Here is a 17,812-nt window from a genome sequence, read left to right as displayed (position 1 = left end):
AGCGAGCACGGGCGGGCTTTGCAGGCGTATTTGCAGCTCGCAGAATGCTTTTTCTTGGTCGTTTTCCCAGCTGAAAGGGGTGCTATCTTTCGTCAAGCGCGTGAGTGGCTCTGCAATGCGTGCGAAGTTTGCCACGAAGCGCCGGTAGTATGCGCACAGCCCGAGAAATCTTCGCACGCCCTTCTTGTCTTTCGGCCTTGGGAAGTTCGCAATCGCTGAAGTTTTTGCCGGGTCAGGTAGGACTCCCGCGGCGTTGACGACGTGGCCCAAGAACTTGAGTTCCCCGTATGCGAAACGGCACTTTTCAGGCTTTAGCGTCAACCCCGACGTACGAATGGCCTCGAGTACAGACTCCAACCTTGCAAGGTGTTCGTCGAAAGTCCGGGCGAATACTACTACGTCGTCGAGGTATACGAGGCAGGTGTGCCACTTAAGGCCAGCTAGCACAGTGTCCATGACTCTTTGAAACGTCGCTGGTGCTGTGCACAGCCCAAACGGCATCACCTTGAACTCGTATAGGCCGTCTGGGGTTATAAATGCAGTCTTCTCTCGGTCTCTCTCGTCCACTTCGATTTGCCAGTAGCCGGTCTTCAGGTCCATCGATGAGAAGTACTTCGCGTGGCAGAGGTGGTCGAGGGCGTCGTCGATTCGGGGAAGGGGGTACACGTCCTTTTTCGTGATTTTGTTCAGTCGCCGGTAGTCAACGCAAAACCTTAATGTGCCGTCTTTTTTCTTTATGAGTACGACGGGCGCAGCCCAGGGGCTTTTCGATGGCTGTATAATGTCATCGCTCAGCATGTCGTCGACTTGAGTCCGGATGGCTTCCCGTTCGTGTGAAGAGACGCGGTACGGTGACTGTCTGGTAGGTCGGGCTCCATCTTCGGTTATTATTCGGTGCTTCGCTAGAGGGGTCTGACGTAGTTTTGCGCTCGACGAAAAACATTCGCTGTAGCGACGCAGCAAGGCCAATAATTTTTTCCGTTGTTCTTGCGGTAGCGCCGGATTCACGTCGAATGGCTGCGGGAGCTTGAAGGTTTCTACGGGTGTGCGTTCAAAGTCGGCGACTGCGATCACATCACTTGCTTCTTGCGTTTCTTCGAGGAACGCAATTGCAGCTCCCTTGTTTAAATGCTGGTACTCTTCGGTGAAATTAGTGACCAAAACGTGAGATTGGCGTTGCTTAAAGTGCGCAATGCCTCTTGCGACGGAGACGCCGCGGTCGAGAAGCAACCTTCGATCACTCTCTACGATAGCGTCGATGTCAGAAGCAGCATCCTCACAGTAGACGGCGATCATCAAGCTTGCGCGGGGTGGCAGGGTGATGTGATCGTCGGCGATCCTGACAGCAGCACGGTGATCGGGGTTCGGTTGCGGCGTCGTGGAGTGATCGGAGGAAAATGTTATCGACTTGGTCTGCAGATCAATTATTGCGCCGTTGTCCGTCAAAAAGTCAATTCCGAGAATCACGTCGCGGGAGCAGTTAGGCAGAACGACGAACGCCGCAGGGTACGTTGTGCCGTCTATGGTGACGCGCGATGTGCACATTCCACTTGGCGTCACGAGGTGGCCTCCTGCTGTGCGTATGTGCGGACCGTCCCATCTGGTCATAACTTTCTTCAGTTTAGACGCAAATGGTCCGCTCATTACCGAATAGTCGGCTCCCGTGTCTACGAGGGCGACTACGTCAAAGCCGTCGATGGACACCTTGACGTCGGATGCCGCCTTCCTCGAGTTCCGGGTGCGTCGGGGCGTCGCATCTCGGCTTGTGCGTGTTGACGGTCGGGCACTGTGCGTCGTCGTTGTCATCGTCTTCTCAGCGGACGTCTCGTCGTGTACGGGAGTCTCGTCAGGTCTGGGTCGGGTCGTCGGGATGAGGGCATGTTGTGAGTCACTGTCTTCCGCGAGTCGTTGCGTCGTTGGAGGGTTTTCATTTTTCCGCGATCGTGCAACTTTACCTCCAGAAGTTGCTGCTTTTAGTTTCCCCCGCGTGGGCTGGGGGACCTTCCACGTGAGAACTCAGCATTGCTGCGGCGGTTCGGCGACTGGTATGGGTAGGGTGACGGCGAACGGTTGAAACGGGCTGGTCGACGGCTGGTGTTGGACAGGTACTCTTCGATCTCCGATGGGTGCTGACCAGTTCGGGGGCGGGGTGCGTCGACGGAGAACCCTCGCAAACCGAGCCTCCTGTAGGGGCAGCGACGGTAGACGTGGTCGGCCTCTCCGCAGTGGTAGCACAGCGGACGATTGTCGGACGTTCGCCACACGTCGGTCTTCCTTGGGGCAGGGGGTTGCGCCGCAGGTGGTCGGGCCGGCGAGAGGGGACGACGGTACGGAGCCTCGGGACGATAGGGTGCAGGTGGGCGAGGGCGATGTACAGCAGCCGCGTAGGTCATGGCTTGCGGCTCGCGAGGTGCTACTGGCGTCGTTGAAGTTCCCAGCGCTTGCTGCACTTCTTCTCTAATGACGTCGGTAAGAGAAGCGACTTGTGGTTGCGGCGTCGTCGGGAGCAGTTTCCGCAGCTCCTCCCTCACTATTTCACGGATAGCCTCGCGTAGGCTATCAGCCGGAACCCGCATGTTGTCGATGTAGTTCGCACTGGCCGCGCCAACAAAGTTCCGGTCATACTGCTTAGCACGCATTTCGAGAGCCTTCTCAATCGTGCTGGCTTCGGTCACGAATTCAGCGATGGTTTTGGGCGGGTTGCGGACAAGTCCAGCAAACAGCTCCTCCTTCACACCGCGCATCAAGAAGCGTAACTTCTTTTCTTCCGTCATTTCAGGGTCCGCGCGGCGAAATAATTGCTTCATCTCCTCAACGAAGATCACGACCCCTTCGTTGGGGTGTTGTGTCCGAGTTTCAAGCAAAAGCGCAGCTCGCTCTTTTCTCACAACAGTAGTGAATGTCTTCAGGAACTCCCTTTTGAAGTGAGTCCAGTCGGTCAAAGAACTCTCATGGTTCTCGAACCAAGTTCGAGCAGCATCTTCTAAGTAAAAGAAGACATGCCGGAAAGTTTCTTCGTCGTCCCACCTGTTGAAGATGCGGACGCGCTCCAGCTTCTCCAACCATTCTTCGGGGTCTTCAGCGGGGGCTCCCCGGAACGATGGCGGTTCCCGGGGCTGCTGCAGGACGATTGGCGATGTTGTTTCTTGCACCATGGTGTTGGTTGCAGCGTTCTTTTTCTTGGGCCCTTCTGGCATCAAACCGAACTCGGGTGGTAAATTTTGCAGGCGGGGGCTGGCTCTTGTTGGACTGGCTTGGCGGCTTCTCGAGGTTGTAGTGGGCATGAAGGGTGCGTACCCAGCACCTCCACCAGATGTCACGAAGCGAAGGACGACGCAGTTGTCTTGCAGGAGAAACAAGTTTATTGGAGCGAACTTGTGCTCCCCTAACAACTTAAAAGAATACAGAGGCGGCGAAGCAGCGGTCAACAAAGTGACTTGCGTCAGCGAGCGTCGCAGAATCGAATGCCCCGGCGTCCGCACTGCAGGCTTTTTATCTTTTGGCGCGCGTGGTTCTCGAAACGTCGATTCGCATCGAGAACATAGTAGACCCAAGAAGATTATTCTGGGCTGTTCACGTTAGATCGGAATGCTCTCCCTATCACAACAGATAACACATGCGGCACAGAAAGAAAGAATTGAACACGCGCTTTCCTTGGCGCAGAGATAACAGAGACCGGCACAGCCGGGCGGTAAAAGCAAAACACAAATAAACAAACCCAATGTATGGTTCGCGGCAATATAAAGAAAAGATAAGACATTAGGTAGAATAAAAAGACCGGGTACAAAAGCACAGGTAGTCAGGAAATTGATGACCCTGTACAAATCTAAAGGTAGGCATGGAGTCCGGTCTCGTGTAAAAAGTTCAGCAGCGACCTGCAGTAGCGGTCTTCGTGCACCCACCGGTTGAAGTGCCCCGGTTTATCCCACCGAAGACCAACCACTCTTAGCGCACTGTCCCGAGCTGTTTTGGTTCCTGTGCACGTCCACAAGAGATGATTGACATCAGCTCCAGCCACCGAAGCCGGACACTTGGGACATGTTCCTGGGTCTTCTGGTGCGGGTCTCCAAGTCCAGGTGACTGAAGTTGTGAGAGCCACCCCAGCCCGAAGCCTCCTCAGAGAAACGTCCAAGAATTCCTCGCAAACTTCTTAAGTCTGCTTAATTAAAGGGGCCATGCAGACAAAATACAAGTCTGTTTTATTAGAAATATTTCGTGCTTTATAGTGCCCCCAGTGCTTGTCCGGCAGCGGACGATGCCGTATTTACTGAGAAATTAATCAATTTAGCTTAAAATTTTGATTCCCCCGCCAAATCTTCTTTTCGTGACGTCAGCCATGAAGTCACAGGGGCGGGTATTCAAACAAACTTCCACTGCGTCATTAGGCTCTGCCACGGCCGGGCTAGAGCGGCGGCGCGCGCTGTGTTCGCAGCACGACCAACTTGGTCCTGGTTCGCAGGGGCGGTAATTCCAGCCAATGTAGTGGCGGCGAGAACAATGCGGACGAGCCTCGACGTAAAGTTCCGCCGCTATCCGCGTGGGGGCTGCGGGAGCCTACCCTTGCCTGGTCCTTGCGCGCTTGCATTTGAAGGCTGTTTAACGCGCGCGCGGGCTGTTTTCGCAGCGTTAGTGCTTGTGTGATTTATCAGAGATCATATGGGAGCAGAGTTTCGTAGCTCTGTTATATTATTGCGGTGAAACCTGCATGCTGAACGCCGGACTTCGATGAAATTTTTGTCAGGGCCAGACAACGCCGGGCAACGAACGATATTGGCCACTTATTCGCCATTGAGGGGCGGATTTGTGGGTGCGTCCTAGAAAGGTGGGAGATTTTTGTAGGGATTATGATGATATTCCACCAGACGATAATATTAATATCGTCTAGACAACTTGATAATTTCCCTCGCTATCTGGACTGACAAAATGTTTTTGCGTGTTCAGGATCCCAAACTAAAGCCACAAAACAAAAAGAGTTCCGTGATAGGAACTATGTAAAAACCGTAGGCATAGCCTTGGGGATGCTTAAAGAGGTGGGTGCATCGTCATCCTCTGGCGTGGAGGAGCACCGCCGGGATGACTGTCAACAAGAAAAGGAACTCCCTGTTGTCGGATCGAACTGTCAACGAATTTAATATTAGATGCGACGGCATCTTATTCACTCGCCTTGCCCCTCCATACGGCGTTGTCGTTGTCCGTCCACACCCCTCCCCCATTCTCCTCGCCGCGCGAGCTGCGCTCTCCGCCGCTCACCCCCTCTCCTCTCCGATAGCGAACACTCTCTCGCGAGGGGCATTGGATTGGATTCGATTGGATTAGTTTGGCTTGGATTGGATTGGATTAGATTTGGATTGGATTGGATTAAAGTGGATTGCGTTGGATTGTGTTGCGTCATAGCCGCGCAACGTTGCGTCATAGCCGCGGCAGGGGGTTCACGGCACGTTTCACGCGATGGGAGAATCAACCTAACGGAAACAACAACGGAAACCCCTATGCGTCGCATCTACACAGGGGTTCCCGCGAGGGGAGGTGGGAGTAATTTTTATTAACAATATTTTATTATTCAATCGTGTTTTCACACGCTTTTTGAGATTGCCAATGGGTCCTTCTGGCCGCCGCCGAGAGTTGGTTAAGACTTACTATTAATATAACTATTATGCACATTATTGTATTATTATAATGTAATAAATAGGGCTGGGCGTCGATTAGAAATTTTAATTCGATTGGTTGAACAGCCTATTAAATAACCAATTAGTCGGACGTGTTCATTTGTAAAATGGTTTAGAAATGGGCCATTTTTAATGGTTGTTTCTATTAGATTATCGATGCTACTGAATACAGGTCATTTTATGCGATCAATGGTAACTCGTCCTTGCAGTTGCGGAGGTGAAGAAATTCGTTGACAGTTCGATCCGACAACGGGGAGTTCCTTTTCTTGTTGACAGTCATCCCGGCTGTGCTCCTCCACGCCAGAGGATGACAATGCACTAACCTCTTTAAGCATCCCCAAGGCTATGCCTACGGTTTTTACATAGTTCCTATCACGGAACTCTCTTTGTTTTGTGGCTTTAGTTTGGGATCCTGAACACGCAAAAACATTTTGTCAGTCCAGATAGCGAGGGAAATTATCAAGTTGTCTAGGAAGAGCGCCCCCCCCCCCCCCCCCCCACCCCCTTCTAATCAGCTAGGCGCATTTAGAGAAGACGAAATAATGTTCTGCCGCTACAGTGCTGCTCAGTGCCTTACGTTTAGGGTTAATTCGCAAAGCTGATAGCTGGCTTGGGTTGTGAGTCTTACGCCCCAAATAAACTGTCCGAATAAACTCGTTTCCAGTCTGCCTTGTGCCCTTCAGTTCGCAGGTTGTAATCCACCGATGCTTTTTCTCCGGCATGATATCTTAACAGCCGCTGTGGTACTTTTAGTAAGTAACCTATGACAATTAGAATATTCTTTAAGCAATGTACTCCAAACCTGCATACGAACCGGAAACATTGAAACTAGCAAAGACGAATCAGTTACGAGTTGAGAGCAAGATTAGAAAAATTTTGCTGCCATTAATCTGTTGCAGTCAGTGGCGGGTGCCCACAACAGCTGAGTACTCAGGATTTCAGTTCGGGGGGAGGGGAGACCTGAAGGACCACAAAAATTTGATTGCTGCATAGAGGTGGATGTCACATTTTTCTTCCCAGAAACTTACTCCGCCTTGGGGTTTTCCCCTAAATCTGGCGAATTAAAAGAAAACAAGACAACAGAAAGAGCCAAAGGGAACAATTTATACGGGTGATTTAGTGCTCTGTCTCATTTTCCAATTATTTCAATTTCTTTAGAGAAATTGCATACATGCATCGATGCCGCGTATGACTGGTGCGTAGAGTGCGACACAAAAATAATTATCGGAAGTCATTATTCGTTTATGAGCATGGAGTTGTCTGCGCCGGTTGCTTTCTACCCCGCCCCCCCTTCCCGTCTTTTGCGTAGGCCCGTAGCCAGGATGGTAGCGAAAAAGAAAAAGAAAACAAGAGCAGCAGCGGTGCATAGTTTGCCCGCGGAGTGGGAGACGCGCGCATCAGCAGAGTTAAGGTCCCTAATTTCAGGGACCTTAAGCAGAGTGGGCTCGCAGCGCCGGCTCCTCGCAGCGGCCGCAGGCAGGAACTAGGCCCCTTGCGAAGGCCGTAACAACGCGCGCACGCCGCCGCCCTAGCCCGGCCGTGGCTCTGCAGCCTTGCTTACCGTCAGTCCTCTCAGATGGCGCTACCACACGGAGCCGCGGACCGTTGTCCGCCGTTGCTTTATTTCTGATCGTATTTGCACCTGGGTTGTTTTTATTATGACAGAAAGTAATCGTTTCGTGAAATACGGGATACGCTCGACAAACAGGGTCACGTAAGACAACGTCGCTTATGCCACTCGGCCAGTGTCATGCAAGACACCCCCAAAGTGGCGGACTGCTGTGCAGCTAAAACTAACATAGTTCGCCCAGTACCAACAGCAGTGCGCAACGGCACTTCTATGTTTATGTGTACTTTCGTAACTTCCACTGTTTATACCATCATTCCTGCTGCTATAAAAAGAATGTGCCCCGAATTTAAGCGCGAATAGCTCGTTCGGAAAGCTTATAAGCGCTGCATAATTTGCGTTTACTTTTGTCGGCCCCAGCCAATCGCACAGCTGGGCATATGACATCATAGGTTCTGTTGCGGGAAATGAGCTAGTGGGGCGCAGGGTCATTACCTTTTTTTCCTAATTATATAGCCTGTATTCAATAGCGAGGCACGCATGCAGGCAACCATGTGAGTGCGTCGTCGCTGGTTAAGGCGGGCTCCGCGGGATGGCGCTACTTGTCCGTGCTAAGCGCATCATATGGGTTGGACATTCCAAGATCTAGCCCGCCGGACGCAACGTAATGCCCCGACTTCGATGTGAGTGCGATTAATAACAACTCTGTTGACACCATCGTTGAGAATCGGGTTGAAACAGAGCAGACGACGCACGCCGGTGTTATATTTTTCTTCGCGTGCGGCCGCAGTGGTACAAGCCGCGCCATGTGCGTGGCGCTTCGGCCATGTCCTTGGCTATTTCAGTGTTGCCAAACGAAGAAACTGACAGCTAAACTTTTCAGTGAATACCAGCTATAGCTTATTTGAGCGAAGTGTGCGTTAAAAGTGGTGTAAGTATGATCCTAACGAGGCCATCTCTCGAATGAACTAAACTTCTGTTTTGTCTGCATGGCCCCTTAAGTATTTTGAAGGCGAAGGCCTAGCGAAGGCAATTGCCCATCTTCGCGTCTTTTTTTCTTTCGTTTTACCCCTTTTTGACGAACTGCTGTGACAGGCAGACTAGCAGCACCTAACGCGGCAGCTTCCCCACAGTCAGAGCTCTCCTTCGCGTGAAGATGCTTTACTCACGTGCCGCCACGTTCACCGGTCACGCTGCGTGCGCCGGGTTTATTCTTCTTCCTCTGCCAGGGTACCGTAATAGCGCTATGGTAACGCACCCGGCTCCTGCTCCGGAGAGCCAGGTTACAGTCCCACACGCACCCAAACGTGTTTCTATTTCTCGTTTCCGGATCCCAACCATGAGGCAGAGATGATTAGAAGGATGCGAATCGGGTGGAGTGAATTCGGTAGGCATTCTCAGATAATGAACGGCAGCCTACCCGTGTCCCGGAAGAAGAAGGTGTATGACAGCTGCGTCTTACCGGTACTCACCTACGGGGCAGAAACTTGGAGCCTGACTAAGAGGGTTCAACTGAAACTGAGGACGACTCAGCGACCGATGGAACGGAAGATGATAGGTGTAATATTAAGGGACAAGAAGAGAGCGGAGTGGGTCAGGGAACAAACGCGTGTTAAGGGAATGTTAGTAGAAATTAAGAAGAAATAGACGTGGGCAGGGCATGTAATGCGAAGGCAAGACAACCGTTGGTCAGTAAGGGTAACGGAGTGGATCCCTAGAGAAGGCAAGCGTGACATGGGGTGGCAGAAGTTTAGATGGTGTTGCGACTGGGCCATGCGAGCACAGTCACCGGTGTTGCGACGTTGCCTTGCTCCGTCCGCTATCGACGCGGCGCAGAGCAGAGCGGTGAAGTTCTCGAGCCAATGAAGAGTTGAAGCAACATTTAAATGCAGTATGTACAAGGGTAACAAGATCGTTACATGGCTCGCACAAAGGAGACAGCACGTCTCCACTCGGTGCCTCCGAAAAGTGCCGCGCTCGCTGTGCTTCCGGGCTGGTTTTATACCACCGGAGGTCCGTTGCAGCCGCGAGTGGTTTGAATCGCTCCAATCAGGACTCTCGCTGGCCGAAGTTTGAATCCGACGAATGAACGTGAAGCGGTTGCATCAGCTGAGCCACCACGACGGGGAAAGGGAAGGCGACACAGCGGCGCCGTCTCCAGGCATGTAGCTGCGTGTCTGCCGCGGGCAGTCCGTCTGAGGCATGATTCGGCCCAGCCTTGAGAAGGGGAAGGGAAAGGCGACTATGCGGCGCCTTCAAATTGGGGGACGTCTGCCGCGCGTGGTTTGGGCGGGACGCTCGGGCATTACAATGGGCAGATGACATCAAGAAGTTTGCGGGGATAAATTGGTCGCAGTTAGCACAGGACCGGGATAATTGGAGATCTATGGGAGAGGCCTTCGCCCTACAGTGGGCGTAGATAGGCTGATGATGATGATGATGACGGCGGCGCCTATTTCGTTACTATCCGTGTTGACACCGACCGCGACAAGGATGGTCATTTTTTGCGTTTGATGAGGCATCGAAGGCTTTCGTCTTAAAAGTTCGGAGGCTTCCGCCCTATAAAGATTTATTCTTTCTTTCTCTTTGGAGGCTGAGATAGCATGAAAATAGATTTCAAACCAGCGCGATTGAAACGATATCAATAAAAAAGTTCTTGAATGATGACGAGGGGAAACATTTTGAAGTCGAGCAGGCATTTGAGCATATTCATCGAGTGATTAGTGAGAAGTTTAGATACCGATAACAACAGCGCCTCAGAAGGCTGGAGAAAGGGAAATAAATTTGAAAAACATTGTTTGGTGAAAAAGCAGAGCAAACGGCTTTCCCCCAAACAGCAGTGGGCCCGGACGGAATATCAATGCAGCTGATAAACCTGCTTGAACAAAAAGTAACCCGTTGTTTACCAGGGCAATCGATAAGGTGATACAAACCAAGAAAACACCGGGGGATTGGCAGAAAATATGATGAATTTAATATATAAAGGCCGAGACAACAAAGCCAGTATTGATTCATACAGACCACTCACAGTAACGTCAATGGTGTATCGATTCGTATTGCAGGCGATAAAATGAGAAATTCAAGCATGGATTGATGAAAATGAAATCCTTGGGGAGCTGCAAAATGGACTTACACAAGACAGACGCTTGGATGATTATTTGTTCGTGATAACACAGTGCATTGCAATTGCGAAAGCGCAGAATGTACCATTATGGATAACGTTCTTGGTCATTAAAGGGGCATATGACAACGTAAGCAGAGAAATGCTGTGAAGAATGCTGAAACTCCAGGGATTAGATTACAAGTTAATACAGTTACTTATAGCAATCTATGAAGATAATAGAGTGCACCTTACATGGGAAGGACAGAAATGCGCCCAGCAGGTCAACACGCATCGGGGACTGAAACAGGGATGCCCTTTGAGCCCAATACTGTTTATGCATTACATGGCAGGATTAGAAAAGAAACTAAGAAAGTCAATTGGAGTTCAACCTAACGCATATGTTGCAAGGCGAAGTGGTACAACAGCGTATTCCGGGAGTGCTATACGCAGAAGACATTGTTCTTTTAGCTGATAACCAGAGCGATATGCTCATAAATATTAGTGGCCAGGAAGCCGCAGACTTTGGGTTAAATTTTAGCACTGAAAAATCGGGAATAATGGGTTTCAATGACACTACCACTGATTCAGTGCCTATCCAGCATGACGAATTACCCAGAGTGAAGGAATATATATATATTCGGGAGTGTGGATCAACGAAGGGGACCACTTAAGAACTCACGAGGAGCAACTTAATAGTAAAGGAAACCGAACCCCAGCTATAATGAAGCATAGAGCTCTGTGGGGGTATATTAAATATGAAGTATAGTGAGAGGAATGTGGAAACGAGCAATGGTTCCGGGCCTCGCATTTGCGAATGCAGTACTCTGCTTGAAAGCTGATGCATGCCTTGAAGTTAACCAGAGAACGGTAGGCCGTTTGGCATTAGTAGCGCATGGTAAATTAACGAAGCAGTGCAGGAAGATATGGGCTGGGCGTCGTTTGAAGTACAAGAAGCTCAGAGAAAATAATGTTTTGAGGGGAGGTTGAGAGCAATGGTTCAACGCAGGTGGACAGCTAAAGATTTTAGGTACCTATACATGAAAAGCGTGGACACGCAGTGGCTAAGAAAAACTAGAAGGCTAACGATTAAGTACGGAAAGAACAGTGGAGAATCAAAGACAGCCAAGGTAACGAAAAAAGAAGCAGACAGATAGAAACGAATAAATGGAAAGAAATAAATGGAAGCTAAAACGTCGTTAGAGATGTACAGGGCAGAGAAATTGGACATCAGGAAGGAAAACTTCTACGATAATTCCAAGGGCAGTGCTTTGCTTTTTGAGGCTAGAGCAGGTCGCTCGAGAACTAAGTGCTTTGTGGGGAAGTAATAGTATACACAAAATGATGGGGTATGCGTAATGCGCCGAAAAGAAACAAGACCTATGCGGCATATCGTGTATCCATCCCATTCTATATGAGGGAAGTATTCTGCTTCTAGAAGCCCTTGGATGTAAGAGTTAACTTCAAGGCTGCACAGAGGGAGTTAACTTCAAGGCAGTTGAGGCGACGAAAAGAAGATTAGAATGGTGGGCGAAAAAAAAAAAAGCAGAGAGAGGAATATTGCCTAGGGCAGCTTCTACCTGTAACATAAACGTATTTTGTTCCTGCCTTAAGAGCAGCGCTAGTATTAAACGAAGAGCATAAAATACAGAAATATTAGTTGTTTTGGTAAAATTACACGTCATTACGCCGTTACGAAGGGGATACCACAATCAATCAATCAATCAATCAATCAATCAATCAATCAATCAATCAATCAATCAATCAATCAATCAATCAATCAATCAATCAATCCTCCTGGATAACTTCACGTGCGGTTCCGTGTTGTTCAGAAATCCCGTGCGGAAAAAAAGCTCCCGTACGGCTTGGCTTGAAAATATTATGGGCACGTACAAAAGTAGAGAAATGAGTATGCTTTGCGAAAAGTTTATCTTTTAAAGGATTTGACTTGAGTAACAACGAAGTAAATTGCAAACGTGGCCAAAACAAAACAACGAGCCGTGTCCAGCTGACGTCGGTTAACGGTTACACGCGTAGAGCCAATCTGCCCTGTTCTGTGCGTAGAGCGGAAATTTTGCTTTTGCTTTAGCGAATGCCGTTCACTGCGTTCTTCCTTCGGAGTCATCGGCGTGCCTACGGAGCAACCGCGGGTAACGCAACTCCAACTGCGGTGAGCCGATCTGGGCAACAACAAGTGGTTGCAAAGGAACAAAAACTCCGCTGCCCCACGCTAAAAGGAAAGAACCGCGGTGTTGTAATTACCGCCTAGGCTTGGCCGTTCACGGAGGGCTTGCGCGTGGGTTTGTCGTCCGGTGGTGCTTACGGGCGCTGACTGCGATAAGCGGCTACACGGCGGCGCCTGAGCAAATATGCCGGTCTTTTCCGGCCGAGCTGGCATTCGCCTTGCGAGGCCGGCCTGCGGAGTTTATCTACGCGCCCGAAAAACGAAAAAAAAAAAAAAAAAAAAAGGTGAGCACGACCAAACAACTCCGCGACAAAGGGCACGTACGTACGCGAAGTGAATGGGGCAGAGTTCGCGTGGGTTCATTCGCGCGGATCCGCGCCGAGTCATGTCGTGAGGCGATCATTCCTACTGATTATAAACAAATACCTCGAGAGCTTGAACGGTGCAGTTTTCCGTCGATAGGTCAACTCATTTGCAGGGAAAAAACAAGGATTACAGCACTTTGAGTAAGTCATAACACAAACATACCAACTTCAGCAGATAGAAAAGACAATAAGAAGGGCGATAAAAAAAATTGGCTCCAATCCACGCAGTGAAGTTGGTTGGAAAGCAAAGCTGTGGACGACACCCACAACAATTTCCCATGCGACGTCACTTAAATTCACACACGTGGCTCTACAATGAATGAAACCAGGATTCTGCCTTTGTTAAGTAGAATTCGCAGGGGCGGTGTACCAATCGCAGAAGCGTCGGCCACGGTCGGGCTAGAGTGGCGGACGCCGCCGCTGCAGCCCGGACGTGCGTCGGCAGAAAGAAAACGGCGAGGAGAGTCATTCAAAGGGTGAGACGGCGGAACCTAGCCATCCTGATCAGCTAGCTCGGGGCTACATCACCGCGCGACACAAGCACGGACACCGAACCGATTCGGCATGTGAACTTAGTGATTCCAATTTATACCGATTTAAACTAGTTAGTTTAGTAAGTTTGAGAATTGCGGGAAAGCTGAGGGAACTCTTATAATCGCTATTTGTCAGAACCAGTTGCTCCTTTCACCTTTTGTAATACCTCTTAAAACACAACCGAATTGGTATTCACCAATTTAGAAAACGGAGTCCCATTCGTGGCAAGCAGTGCGCAAGAGATAGCGTTTGTTTAGTGGCCAGATGCCTGTATGTGATCTCTGCATTTTGTTTTCGTGTCCTGCAAACCAATGTATTACGTATCTATGCCGTACGACCACTTAATTAAATGGTGTCCAGGTTACCCAGGAGGTGCTGTGGAACAATTTAATCAAGCCTTGCGACGGAAGCGCGCAATGGACGCGAAGCTGCGCCTAAGCAGGCCCAAAAAAAAAAACCGTCACTACAGCAGACGACAAAGCCGGGTAGCGCCGACGCGCCCGCCGGCGCGGGCACGCGGGGAACGCTGGGTAAATTCGCCGCGCCATCTACACTGTGCCCCGTGAGTGAAAACCACCCTTTCCTCTGCAGCCGCGTTGGGAGTTTCTTGTCCCGCACGCCACAAAAGAACCGTTTGCTAGTAGAAAGATTTGCTTTAAAAATTGTCCGGGTATCTGCTCGCTTTTCTGCTAATGTCATCGAAAGGCGATAGACTTCTGCCGCCCCTGCCATGGAGTAGTAGTAGTAGTGCCACTTTATTGTACATTGGGTTCAGGATAGCCCTGCCATGGAACTGCCTCTTCTCTCTCCGCTCAGTCCCTGCCCACTCCTCGTGCTGTCCCCTCCTGTTTCGGTCCTCCTGTGATAGGGACAATACAAGTGTACTGAATTTCATTCAAATTTCCCGCGACAATGATGACGATGGTTTCGGGTTCCCCCGTTTACCGAGGCGTCGGTTGTCCACAACCGACTCGGTGATGATTGATGATTTTCTGGCCATGTTGGCACCGGGAGGGCTCTGGCAAAACAAAACCAAATAAAACAAAACAACACAAAAAACAGCCAAAGACGAACACACACAAAAGGGTACCCTTCACAGTGTTCCCAGTTATCGCACGCCGCAATCGAACACTCACACCCGCCGCGGTGGCTCAGTGGCTAAGGCGTTGTGCTGCTGAGCAGGAGGACGCGGGTTCGTTGCCCGGCCACGGCGGCCACTTTTCTAATGGAGGCGAAAAGCAAAAACGCCCGTGTGTACGAGATTTCGGCGCACGTTAAAGATCCCCAGGTGGTCAAAATTAACCCGGAGCCCTCCACTACGGCACGCCTCATCGGCTGCGTTGCGTCGGCGCGTTAAATCAATCAATCAATCAATCAATCAATCAATCAATCAATCAATCAATCAATCAATCAATCAATCAATCAATCAATCAATCAATCAATCAATCAATCAATCAATCAATCAATCAATCAATCAATCAACCAATCAATCAATCAATCAATCAATCAATCAATCAATCAATCAAGCAATCAATCAATCAATCAATCAATCGAACACTCACGCACGGGTGTCACATAGGAGGGTGCCACTGTGGTGTGTCCACAGATCTCCCGCACAGTAGTCAAGCACTTGAGTGAACTGCTAGGCTGCCGCCTTCACGCTATGCTGCAAAACAGTCCATCATTGCGGTAGACGCCGCTTGGTCACGGAGGCCCTCGATATCGGAGGCCCTCGGAGGCCCTCGAAAATAGGCCCCCCTGAGGGGTTCGGCAGGAATTGCGGAAAGCGGAGGATGTTCGATAGTTTCCTCCTGGGCTCCGCACATTCGGCATAGCGCAGTCTGTACTTCAGGGGCCGAGGCGTAGCGCCGGTGATACACCTACGTCCGTAGTGCCCCCGCCGGTGCCTCAAACAGTAGTTTCTTTCAAATTCTATTGTCATGCTCGACACCGATCGCTGTTTTGTGTTGCCGGTAGGTACTAAACGTAGCCTTGGTCTCCATCCCCGCAAGCCAGACTGCCTCATCTGCGTCTTCAACTCAGGAACGCACTTCGTGTACGCTGCTGCTGTTCTCGCAACGATGGGTCGGCTGAAGATGTTACATTTTGCCTCGGTGCAATATACTCGCTGTCCCCATTTTGTACAGAGGCTTGTAGCAGAAAAGTACTCAAAGGCGCGCCGTGCCCACCGGGCCATGAACAGTAAACGGTCGCGGAAGCTTAGCTTGCTGGTGGCCTCCCGGGCCTCAAAGCTATACATCCAAGGTTCCCCTGTATGGCCTGGTTTTGCTACGGCACCATGGAACCCAACTGTGGTTCGACCAGCCTCCCGCTGACGCCTTTCCAGCAACTCGTGATTTTCTGCCGACCGACGTATCTCCGCGTTGGCGAAGGTCAGGCCAAGGACGTGGACTAGCTGCCACAGGTCCCGCACCATGACATGCCGATTGCAGCCCCACAGGAGGCAGCGGCGCCGGAGAATGCGCTGCGCTCTGAGTGCCGCCTGGCGGACTTTGGCCTCACGTATTTTGTGCATGTTGGCCTCAGTACATACCGTTGCGCCCAGATATTTATAGGGTGTGGTGACAGTCAGGTGCTCACTCTGCAGTCTCAGGAGCGGTTGTTCCGTCACGTCTCCTGCTAGCCGGGCAACCATGGACTTTCATTGGTTGGTTGACTTGTACGCATTGCTGGCGTGCGTGCATCTAGTGGGACCCTTTGTTAGTGCTTGGGTTGCCGCCCGAGCCATGAGCTCCAGACTACCGTGCGGGTGCATTTTGTATTTTGTGATTAAAAATATTGTTTTCAAAGCATTTTTTAAGTTTGCTATCTCAAAAATTGAGCCCACGTCTATTTTTAAATAGAACTGTGTGAGTATCAGTTGTATGTTGATGTTTTTCCTTAAATATGCCTAGTGTTTTTGTTTTTTTCCTGAGCAATGTTGCCAAGTATGGGCACGTTTGGCCGGTCGGCTGAATCCAGTGACCGACAGACAACAGAACAAAATCTTCGCGTCGAAATAGACCCAGAAAGACGAACATGTTCTGATCCAGTGCGCAGTGGCTGAAACGTTGAGACTTTTAGTGGGCAGAGCATCCGGGACTTCCTGGAGGGAAGGGGTGCTCTAGAAGCCCGCTAGCAGCACTCATCATAACGATTGGCTTTTACGCCCTATGGATAAACAGGTAAAAGGCCGTCAAACAGGCACGTCCCTAGCGTAATCAGTGGAACATGCCGATTCGCATGCACAAAATGATAACAGAAAACCTGGAAGTTTCTTGGGGAAAGAGTTCTAGAAAAAATGGTCTTTCCCCTTTATCGAGGCTTAAAATGGGTGCGTGCACCTAAGCTGCACACGAGTACGTGGCTTGCGCTTCGCCAGAACATGAATCGTCTAAGTAATACTAAGGTTTAGCCTTTGTGGTACAAGGTTTTGGTAAAACCAGGTAATAAAGACGCCTTTGGTACTAAAGTGCTTGAGTAGCTTGACACTTGAGCACCTGGAAATGGTTTTGTTGGGCGTACTTGCCAACATAGCAAAAAGGACAAACGAGCAGCACATGTCATAAGTCAGTTTGTGCTAATGTGTAAAGTTCACGGGTACCTGAGGTGAGAGAGACACCCCCACCCCACCCCTCAGGTTGGGGTTGGGGAGGGAGTGTCTCACCCCCTCCCCCGTGCCCTGCTAGGCCAGCGTTTTTGTCCCCAGGTGTATGTTTATTGTACTTTGTTCGCGACTTGCTATGGCGCACTTTTTTTCTGTGAACGGTTTTTATTTTATTCTGTTCATTTATATTGCTTTTCAGCTGTAATAGGTGGGCTATGTATGTGCGCCTGGTGGACTCCTTGGTGGAGGGCAATGAGTTTGTCCACCGACAGGCCCGCGCGTTAACGTACCGGGCAACGGCTGAGGAGGAGGCCAGAGGTGAACCTATGGTGACCTACAGAGAGATAGTGCGGCACTATCGAGAGGATAGGCAGAAACTTCCTGCCCCGCACCCAGAACTCACGCGGGGGCAGCAAGTACTGTATCGACAGATTCAGTCAGGATCTTTCCCTCACCCTCGCTTACTGAATAGCATGTTCCCAAATCAGTACGACAAGACCTGCCCGTTATGCAAGCAGCTCGGTACTCTTCGCCACATGATAGGAGAGTGCGACGTCAGCCCAAAACACCCACCCCACGTCAGCAACTCCTCCACTAAGAACCCCACCCTTAGCCCTAGTGAACGATGGGAGATCTTGCTGTCCAGCCCCGCCTTGGAGGATCAGCTACGGCTGGTTACCACGGGCCAGGTGGCGAAGGCAGCATATGGAATCCTGTGAAGAGGGATCCACTCTCATCCAGTGACATGCTGTGCAATTAAAGTTATTCCTCCTCCTTGGAGCCCAGAA

The sequence above is a fragment of the Haemaphysalis longicornis genome, unplaced genomic scaffold, assembly GCF_048455015.1.
Source record: "Haemaphysalis longicornis isolate Haplotype H1 unplaced genomic scaffold, Haemaphysalis longicornis Haplotype H1 scaffold_4, whole genome shotgun sequence".
NCBI lineage: Eukaryota > Metazoa > Arthropoda > Arachnida > Ixodida > Ixodidae > Haemaphysalis > Haemaphysalis longicornis.
Note: the sequence above shows the minus strand (reverse complement) of the source record.